This window comes from Hippocampus zosterae, chromosome 16 (assembly GCF_025434085.1).
Source record: "Hippocampus zosterae strain Florida chromosome 16, ASM2543408v3, whole genome shotgun sequence".
Classification (NCBI taxonomy): domain Eukaryota; kingdom Metazoa; phylum Chordata; class Actinopteri; order Syngnathiformes; family Syngnathidae; genus Hippocampus; species Hippocampus zosterae.
The window spans coordinates 13,285,791-13,296,640 of NC_067466.1; positions in this window are offsets into that span (position 1 = coordinate 13,285,791).

Consider the following 10,850-nt stretch of genomic DNA (forward strand, 5'->3'; position numbering starts at 1 on the left):
CGCCTGATTGTACCCAAAAATCCAGCTCCACTGCCAACTCACACTTTTTTTTTTTAAAACAAGCGTCTGCACAGTAGTAATCAGCGGTTGAAACAAGTCGAGGAACCTCTTGAGTCAATCACAAGCAATTACAAAACAACTTATGCTAAATTTAAGGATGATGAAATCAACGAGGCCCACTGAAAACACGGCTCCATAAATCTTTGCAGTTAAACTTGGGAAATGAAACAATGGCATGATTTAATAGATACGTGGGTGCGTGTGTGTGTGTGTGTGTGTGTGTGATGGGGGTAAGGAACAATTTAAAACCATACATTTGAAAAGTAAAAGGTCACAACTCCACTTTCTGCATGTTTTCTTGCTTGTGAAATGTCACATTATGCACTGCCGGTTCTTCGGCATAGCACGTGTTTCACAGCAATTGCCGAGACAATAACAACCGCATCAGAAGCACATTTAGGACAAATAACATTTACAGTAGCCGGATTCATGCGGCACCGCCCGTTGCAATTACTGGCATATAAAATCTTGGTGTACTTATTTCGAGCAAAAAGAATGAGTTTTGTGGTTATAAACAATTCATGTTGTTGTCATAGTTTTTTTTTTTTTTTTTTCAAAAAAGCTGGGGTGGGGTGGGCTTTGCGTCAGCTTTTGCTTTGCTTAAAAGGAAGTTTGTCCTTTCATTTAGTTGTGCAAATTAATAAACACAGAACAGCTTGATATGATTGTTACCTAGCAATTTGAAATCGATCGCGCCCCCCCCCCCCCCCCCCTACCCCTTCCTGTGTCTGTCTGTGTTTGGACTACACCGTACATTCAGCACTGGTCTGAAGGGATCTCGCCAGAACTGAATGCGCCAACTGTTTCCTGGCAGCCTGGAATAAATTATTGGGCCAGTACATTTAAGTAACATTTCCGCCTTAGATTGCCATATTCAGTTAAGCGGTGCCAGTGACGGCAAAGCAGTGGGAGTAAAGCTAAGATCAAGTGCTGAATGGAGGGCTCGCAGTGCTTTAATTTGCCGAGCACACTGTGATGTGAGGTTGGGGTGAGGGGGGGGGACTCAAGGCTTGAGAAAGTATATTCTGAATGCAATGGGATGATCGGTTTGGGTATCTCTATGAAATGAAATGAATAGAAATGGCTTTTTGATGGGTTATCGATAGTACGAGAGCGAAGACAATGGAGTCCGTAGATCGGCAAAAACACATGATCCGGCGCATGCAGGCAAGTCGTTACGCAGTGATTTGTCTGAAGAAAAAGTGCAAAGTCAAAATGAATATGTAATATGACGGACAAGTTCAACCTTAAGAACATAATTCATTTTAAGGCGAGAAAAATGAGGAGTCACACTCGAAGGGTGTTCATGCAAAAAAATCCCATGCAAATTCGACCCATTGCGATAAATACAATATTCCTGTTTCTAAAGCAGGTTAAAAAAAAGAATGATAATAATTTGTACTTTTATACCAGAAATGTGAATCACACAGCTGCCAGCGGCAGAATGACAAGCGCCATCATTTGCCATTTATACCGAATATGAATGTGACCGCCAACAGCTGAGCTAGCACGTCGGGACAGAGACTTCTCACTCATGCAGAACTATATGAGCGTGCACACCCCCTCACATGCGCCTAAACACACACATATGCACACTTAAAGAGCTTACTGAACCTCAGCAGAGCAATACTTGGACAGATTTTAGAGGGGGAGGGGGGGTTCATTCGTGCGCACGCACACACACGCAAGCATATGAGTTCTAGCCTCTAGGTAAGGCAAGGCTCACGAAATTGAGTTCACGGTGGTCGCTTAGCAGTGTTGAGCAGAGGGTGTGCTATCAGGCCAAATTGTTCCGGTTCCTCTTGGCTCCCCTCAATTCCGCCTGAGTGTTCAGGGGTGGAAAGACGGCACACTGATCTGCCAGCGCTGACATTTAGAAAGGCAGAAAGTAAAAAATAAAAGTCAGAATGTTAGAATTTATCAGTGCTTGAGGTTAAAAAAAAAAAAATTAAAAGGAAAAAATAACACACAGCACTGTCTTACATTTACTTTGCCAATTTATAGAATTTTCCCAAAGCTTGGTTCTTTTCAATAATTTTGCGCTTGAAAATCAGTTCATCTAACAGGGTTTAGGGAGTGAGTTTAGTGGAAGAGCCAATTTGGCAGCATATTAAGGAGCCCCCCCCCCCACCCCCCCCAAAATGTGAAATAATCAGTCGGTTCCATACCAAACGAAATAACCAAAGAACAATAACAATAACAAAAACAAAAAAAATGTTGGCCTTGCTCTCTGTCTCACTCTTGAATGTCACCTTTCAGAAACGCCACCAAGAGGAAGTTGGACGGAATGAGTAATTCAATTGCCTATTAAAGACCACTACAGATGTGTGAAGATGTATTTTTTCTCCGAAAGTCAATCTAAACTCTCCTGGAAAAGCTATCAACTAATGACAATCCAGATGTTTCCGTTGATTTTGGTCAAATCTCATCATAAACGCTGAGTCGAACATTACATTCTGCCACCGCTTCCAACCAGTCGCCCATTTTATCTCGCCAGTGGGTGTCCCAGATCTCCGCAGTCTCCCATACAAATCTTTCCACACTCCTGACCAGAATGAAAAAAACAACTTCCACCACGAACCCCATTCCCTCACCCAAGAACTGTCTCCCGATTCTTTCTCCATGACTAACTGTGACAATAAACTCCTTCTTGCCTACTGAGCAGGATTCTCTCAAATGTGCTTCTGTCTCCCCCTGCAAAAATAATATTCATTCATTCATTCATCTTCCTAACCGCTTGATCCTCACTCGGGTCGCGGGGGGTGCTGGAGCCAATCCCAGCTGTCTCCGGGCAGTAGGCGGGGGACACCCTGAATCGGTCGCCAGCCAATCGCAGGGCACACAGAAACGAACAACCATTCGCACTCACACTCACACCTAGGGACAATTTAGAGTGTTCAATCAGCCTGCCATGCATATTTTTGGAATGTGGGAGGAAACCGGAGCACCCGGAGAAAACCCATGCAGGCCCGAGGAGAACATGCAAACTCCACACAGGGAGGCCGGAGCTGGAATCGAACCCGGTACCTCTGCACTGTGAAGCTGACGTGCTAACCACTGGACTACCGGGCCGCCCGCAAAAATAATATTAATAATAATAATAACAAAAAGACGCACATTACGGCAACACTACAAGCAACTTGAGGCTCATCTCCAACTTACATCTCAACTCCTGGACATTGTCCACGACCTCAACCTGTTTTAAAAAAAAAAAAAAATCTGGATTCTGTTGCCTTTGAGGCCCAACCACTGGATCCCCCCCCCCCCCCCCAAAATTAGTTCACCACCCCTCTCTTAATCCTTTACCACTTGGTTAGCTAATCCAATCCATCATGTTCTCATCCACCACTGCGGCGCCGATGGCATTCAGAACCCAATGCCCCCACCGACGCAATCTCCGCCACTGCTCAGTCGACCTTTTCAAACCGTGTCTCCGAAATCCTGGCTTCAAAACAATTTTCCTCCAAACTCCGAGCGGTAAATTAGAAATTATTATTATTGGAGCAAAAAAATAGATTAAAAAAAAAAACACTCCCGCAGCTTCACCCCACACCATTGACGCCTCCACGTACACCCGCATCCAAAACCTTGACCGTCTATTCAACCCTCATTTGTCCAGCATGTCAAACACCAAAGATGAACTTCAAGGTCCATGGCGGTTTTGATTATTTGTGACTGATGCAAATGTATCCGAGACACAAATGTATCACAAAGAACATCCGGCAGCCAAATCATTGTTCAGCGTGTGTAACTGCTCAGCGTCGACATCAACGGCGCCGCCGCGCAGGCAACAGAGCCCGATTATTCATGAACAAACAAAGAACACACGTGCAAATTTGTTTGTTTATTTTGGGATCAAAAACTCCAGTTGTTGCAATTATTGTGAAATGTAATGATGCGTGCGCAGTGGAGTCCATTAACACGGTGATTAATTGCCGCGTGCATGTCGTAATCCCATCCGAATGATGCTACGTGGCGTCGAGAGGAAGAACCCGTCTGGGGAAATAGTACGGGCGGGTCCTCTGGAAAGATCCATTTTTTTCTGGATTTATTTGATTTAAGAGATGTGTTTGATCAGCAGTAAAACAAGATGTATTGTCACTTTGTGAAATCTATGACATGCGGAAGAAGAAAATCAAGACCATTCATTTTCTACTTGTTGCGACTTTGAAGCCGTTGCCAAAAAGGAATCACTTCACGTTGCTGCTCACACTACTCACTTGTGCTAGGAGCACACACTGGCTTTTCAAAGGAACACGTGATGGGTTGCTATTTTAAAGGGAGGGGGGACGGGACGGGGGTGGGGGGGGGTGGACGCCATTTTCCGAATAAGCTTGCACGCAAAGCTCACCACACCCCTGATGGTGGAAGCTGCCATTTTTCTTTCACATTCTTTAAGACCGGATTCATCAACAACCAACTCCACACAATCGACAGAAATCGCTATTTTTTCCCCCCACTTAATCTTCTAGTCATACCAACTCAAATCAAACAATTTTGCAATAAACTCATGAGTTCAAAAGCATCTGTTTTTTCAATGTTATTTCTTTATTCTATTTGTTTTTTTTTAATTACGTGAATTTTGTAACTGCGATTGGCTGGCAATCACTTCAGGGTGTCCCTCGCCGAATGCCCAAAGTCAGCTGCGATAGGCTCCAGCACGCCCGCGAAGCTCCTGAAGAAAAAGCGGCCGGATGGATGAATTTAGCAAAATTATTTCCAGTTATCCCTCGCTACTTCGCGGTTCGTTTATCGCAGGTTTAGTACATCGCGGATTTTTTTCAAACATAAAGATTATTTTTTTTAAAAAACATATACATGGAGTACAGTACTGTGTATGTTGCTCTATGTGACTCGCTGTTGTTTTGCAGCTTCTCACGGACCGTTTGCGGACTGAAAAAAAATATACAGTATATATATATATATATATATATATATATATATACACACACACACATATTTTTTTCACCTATTTAAGTTAATTGGACGCCACTTCGCAGATTTTCGTTTATCGCGGGTGGTATGGGTCCCCATTAACCGCGATAAATGAGGGATTACTGTACTTCTATTTCTGGTATTGTATTATTTTCAGGTTAGAGGTAGTATTTTTTTTAGGCCTGAGTTCCACAACACTGCTCTTGAATTACTTCGGCCGAACAAACGCAATGCATTTGAAATGTAGCACGTACTATGCTAAATTTAAGCACGGTCAAAACTATAAACGAATCAACGAGAAATTCATTGGCAAAAACATGCTTGAGGACGTACGCCACGAATGACCGGTTGGTGATGACGTAAATACGTACGGGCTCGTCAATGGCTTTAAAAGACGTAACGTTGCCTGCAGTGTAATGTGTAAGGCACTTGTCGATTTCTGAACTCAAAAGAGTTTTCCACGGGAGTGATTAGTTTTTTTGCAGGGTGACAAAACGCTACATCGCACGCTGCCGTTATTGCCGTCGGCAATCTGCTGCTAGGCAAGGCTATTTTTATGGCACTTTTGCCGTTGCGCCCCTCACTTGGAACAAAGATGCCTGCTGAAAATGAATGGATTCATGGGGCAGTTGTGCTTGAGCCCTTATGAACACAAAAAAAAAAAAAAAAGCACCAAGCCACGGTGACAGTGAGAACTTTTGACTACTTTGGTTTTGATATTCTGTTGCAGGCTCACAAATGCCGGGATGGATTTGAAGCTATTTGTACACTTGGCATCACACACTCTTTCTTGTCTAATTGCAATATTGATGCCGTATGAGTTTGCTCTACGGCTGCTCGGTGAACAATCATCATTTTAATTTCATGCGCCCTCTGCAATATTCATGTTTCTGCACCGCTATTTTAATTGATTTTGAACACGCATCTCATCATTTTACCCATCTCGTTATTTTGTAATGCCCTACCCCGACACCGCAGTTTACAAAACAACATACTGGATGAGCAAACGTGCGTTAGCAACCCCGATGATCGTGTAAACGTTCCTTGACTCAGCATCGCTTTGAAAACAACAACAACAACAAAAACCCTAAAAACGAGCTGTTCAGAAAATCGTGAAAATGGAAGGTCAAAACGGAGCGCTCTCATTCCAAACCGCTCACACACTGATCGCTTTTCGGTGCGTTTGCACCGACGTGCGCCCGCTTTGTTTTGAACACCTTCATTATGAATTCAAATGTGCCTGCGTCCTTGTGTCTTAATAATGCCGACAGCCTTGAATGAATAATAATCCTCTGTTTACTTGAAGTAAACTCTCATTTTTAGGCTCCATCTTTACTCCGCACCACATTTCAGCAAAATATTCCAATTTTACAAAAGAGATCAGGAACGTTTGGTGATTTGCCGACAAAGCAGACCAACTCACGCCTGCGGGTGTTTATTTACATTCGATCGTTAGCCGCTGCCGCGCGAGTGACGCCGTATCGCGCTGCGATCGTGATGTTTCAATGTCAGCATAGCAGGGCCGGTCAAAATAAGTCTTAAGACGCAGGAGGCATTGCAGGAGTTGCGGAAGTGTTTTATTGTTTTGAGGATTTAGATGATGAGAATCTTTTTTTAATTTTTTTTTATCGGCTTTGTCTTTTGTTGTTTTTTTTAGGTTAGACTGTTGAACTTTTTGTGCAGCACGGATTAAGCTATGGTTATGTTTTCTCTATCAAAAGAGTTGCGTACCACCTTTGTTTTTACCTGAAGGGAAAAATTGGGAGGCGTTATAATTGGGTTTCTTTTTATTTTCGATTTTTACTCTATGCAGCTAATGTAGCTGCTAACTGAATTTCATTCTATTGTACCACTAAGTGGCTTACAACTACAAACCGTGAGAATGACAATAAAAGCACCCTGATGTAATTGTGATGTTAGTTTCTAATTTCTTTGGATATTTTTGTCTGACCTTCCAGCAGCTTTTTATAGCCTGAAATCTGCAATTTTCTCATCGGTCATTCATAAATCAGGCCTCTGGATTCTGCCTGACACACACACACACACACACACACACACACACACAAGGACACGGGGTAGGGTTTGCTTCCTGCTAAAGCTCTACGATAAGGCACAATAATTCAGGGGAACTACCTTGGATGCCTGCTGACACTCAACACATTGTCGACACTTTATTTTCTTTAGAAAGATGCTTTCATTCTACTAGTCAGTCACAAAAAAGGGAGAAATACAAAAGGAAGGGGGCTGCAATGACAGGTTAAAAACAAATGATCTTTGATTTATTTATTTTTTAAGTGAAATTGTAGCATCCGAATTATAGGTAAACAATAATTGAATTCCTGTTTCTACAACCAGATGAAGAAGCGGGCAGGATAAAAATAACAAAACCCTGCTCTAAACTTCAATGGGGGAGCACTTTGTTTTGTCCCCAAAATGAAGATCTGGCCACTGTGGGCAATCTGACTCAGCAGCCACTAATTGTCCTTTTCTGCTCTCTCCACGCCGAGTGCCCTCTGGTTGCTTTCTACCATAATCTTTTACATCCTCCTGATACACATGACTGGAATTCGACACGCGCTCCCTGGTTTATCGTTTATTTTGTGCAGTCTCGTTCGCTGCCCCCCCCCCCCGCACATACACTCTTCTCCGACGTGTTTGGTGCAGTTGATGAACTACAATGAAGCTGTTAATTCCCGACGCAGCGAGTGCGCACACCAGTCGAGGTGAGGACTGAAGCGTTCACAGCTCGGCATCCTTGTGATCCTCCAACCAGGAAAAAAAAACTATCCCAGAGGCCATGACACTTGCATGCGTGTGTGTCTGAGTGCGTGTGAAATACAGATAGTCTGAGACAAAGGCTGTGCTGAAGCGATGATGAAGTATTATTTTAGTGTTAAGGTCTGACGGGCAATTGGCGGCCTTCTGTTGGTTGATTAAAGGTTATGCACATTAGCAAAAAGCATTTTAAAATGGTGTCCCAGCTACTGTCGTTTTAGGTTATTTCGGAGGAAAACTGGGTAAACAAAGTATTTTGTCGAAAGGAAATGATTGATTCGGAAGAAACATCAAATTGTCACCTGATATTGTTGTCATCTGTTAAGCGGTAAGAGCTTCCTCATACGGTAAAACGAGCAAAATCCCATCTGGACAGAATTATTTGTCCATTTATTTCTTTTTATGCGTCCAATCCATCCAACCTGCACAGTTCAGACTGCTTTGCATCCACTCGGCTGCGCCACGTCGCATTATTATAATGTCTGGATCGAAGGTCATTATTTGTGCATTAGATTTGCTCCAATGGATACCCGGTGGCGTCGTGTTTAAGGACACCGACAAAAAGCCGTGTGTGAAATGAGGACACTTTCCTGAGCTGTGTTTATGACAAAGAGGAAAAAGCTTTGACATTTCTGGGATGCTGCGGGGGCATCGCAATGCTCCTTAACTCAACTTCAAACATGGCGAGTTCTTGCCTCGGGCGTGAGCACGAATGAACCAGGTGCCTGGCATTGTTTTCGGAAATGCACGATTCACTGTCGGTAACTTATTATACTTCATTTGAAAAAGAAAACATGCAGAGTAGCGTGTTGGTACAGCATTAAGCAGTGGTTGTGAAACTTTTCACAGACAGGAACAAAAATACTTTGACAACATAATGACAACATTTAAAAAAAAAATACAGTAGTGTAGTAGAGCGAAGTGTTCATCAAGAACCAGGCAGTGGTTTTATTCCAACGAACTATATTTTGTATTTTTAAATGACACGGTAACATTATGCCAAGTTTAAATTGCACACTACACTTGAATAAAGGAAAACGATGAACTGTACTTAAATGTAGCATGATATGAGAGCATGCATTTGTAATTTGGGGCGTGTCCGTTTGTAAGCCACTGCACTTCTTCATTTTTGGTTGTAGTTTTGTCAGTGCATTTGCGAATTATGTTGCTTGAAAAGTTGAAAAATCTTCATGTCATTCGTAAAAACGGCAGATTCCTTTTTAGCCGGGATCCGTACACGGGGCCATAAAACTCTATGGAGACATTTTATGCCGTCACATCGCTGCAGAATTCCTAATGCGCCATCCTATGACGTCCATTTCCCATGGGAGGCTTTAACTTTGATGCCTCATCAAATCACTTCCAATATTTCTTTAAGACTGAGATGTCACCGTGCATCTCCAAGTCCCCAAAATGTCATAAACCTTTTGGTTTATGACAGCTGTCCAGATGACCGCGCTAGGCTTGAAGTGTTTCGGGGTGCTCGCAAACGTTCGGCTCATCAGGCTGCCTGACTTTACAGGCCCTCTTTGTACGATCAAAGCTCACATTTGTGCACGGAAGCGAGGAAAATACCTGCACTTTGTCCGGCGAGGACCAGCTGCTGCTGCTACGCGGCACAGGCAAGAAAATGACCTTTCCTGTAGCTCTGCTGTGCTGCAGAGGGGATGAACGAAATCCATTCAGAACAGATTAAGTGGCCCTCACAGTAAACTATAAAAATGATTTAGAGTTTGGGTAAAAGGATGGAATACCTTGAAAGGATTGGCATTATTAGTGTATTGATTTTCAGGTTAAATAACTGAGACCTACAGTAGAAGCATGTGAAGCCTTACATACCTTCAAACTTATCAGCAAACCAAAATTCCTAACTTGGTTTATTACAGGTCATGTGATTTAGCAATTTGTGACAACAATAGGAAATGTCATTACAGGTCATCATGAGTCAGTTTGCAATTAGAGGTGGCGTCTACCCTTGCTAATCTGTGTAATGCACCAGAACCGATAAGAATAGCAACTCATTTCCGGACGAAATTATATATTTAAGATGATTTCGTAACAACGCAGGCAGACAATTATTGAGTATTAAATCTGATCAACCTGTCCAGACCCAAACTGCTGTAGAGGAACAAAGAGAAACACAGAGTCCAGTCTGTGAGTACATAAAATCAAACGCGGTGCAACGTTGAGTCACCGTTGAGTCACCAAAGTATTTTTAACGATGTTCTACACACATTTATAATGTTGAGAAGGATATATTCACAATCATGTATCACAGATGTTAGCAAGGTTCTTCATTTGATGTCTATAACAAGAATGATAGGCCGGTAGGAAGAAAGAAATATCTGCAGCAATGGTATTAGCACAAGCTAGCTAAGCTAACCATAGCAATCTTTTAACCTTCTTTCGGAACACTGTGGACCCTTGCTGACTGGAAATGTCTCCGCTCCACAGAGAGTTAGTTATAATCCGTAAACAGCAGAAGATTGGCAGGGGGTTGATCGTCTTCTGCGAATTGACAGATTGTGTACGAGATGCTAAAAAACGCGTAATTAGCGATTCGTCTAACACAAGCTGTAAATGTGGGAGCGGAGTAACAAAGTCGACTTGTTGACTAGTCGGTTCAACAGAAAGGTGTAATCGGGTAACAAAATAGACACACTGGCAGACAAAATAAGCTTGAAATAGGAACAAAAAGTAGAAATTAGGTTACCGGTCTAATGTTACGATTGTTCCGAAAAGAAAACCGAAATGGGGAACGCAAAAATGCCACAGTTGCAGCACTTGTAAAAGAAACGCTCGGACGTTTGAGCGCTCGCAACACAAACACAAAATTGATTCTACCAGCTTCTCTTCATCAGAATATCCACTATATCATATTATCAAATATGCGGGAGTGTAAGGGAGCGGATTTCAAAAAATAAATGGCTTCATCACGGCGCAGAAGTATTAAAAAAAAAAAAAAAAAGAGGGCCGACGAGAATAATGAGGTGCTTGAAACAAAGAGAGCAAAAAAAAATAAAAAATAAAAAAGCACAGTGGTATTAACGTACACAGAAAGTCGGCTCCAGTACTTAATG